Raw genomic sequence first — 275 nt, 5'->3', positions numbered from 1 at the left:
CAATTCTCAGGTTAACATAAAGCCATATTTTTTTCCTTAGGTTTGGAGGATGAAGATGAAGAAATAGTTCCCCTGCCCAATGTGAACTCGGCCATCCTAAGGAAGGTGATTCAATGGGCCACATATCACAAGGATGACCCTCCTCCACCTGAGGATGACGAGAACAAAGAGAAGCGCACAGATGATATATCCTCCTGGGATGCAGACTTCTTGAAAGTAGACCAAGGTAGGTACAGTAGAACCTCAATTATTTCAACTAATTGGGACTGAGGGTA

The 275-nt window shown here is 43.6% G+C and overlaps 1 pseudogene; it reads left to right on the top strand.

Annotated features, from left to right (window-relative positions):
* The first annotated feature begins 30 nt into the window (after positions 1 to 30).
* Positions 31 to 230, top strand: LOC103524135 (annotated as a pseudogene).
* Positions 231 to 275: the final 45 nt, after the last annotated feature.

This window comes from Diaphorina citri, unplaced genomic scaffold (assembly GCF_000475195.1).
Source record: "Diaphorina citri unplaced genomic scaffold, Diaci psyllid genome assembly version 1.1 scaffold117129, whole genome shotgun sequence".
NCBI lineage: Eukaryota > Metazoa > Arthropoda > Insecta > Hemiptera > Psyllidae > Diaphorina > Diaphorina citri.
This window is presented reverse-complemented; position numbering and strand designations above follow the sequence as displayed.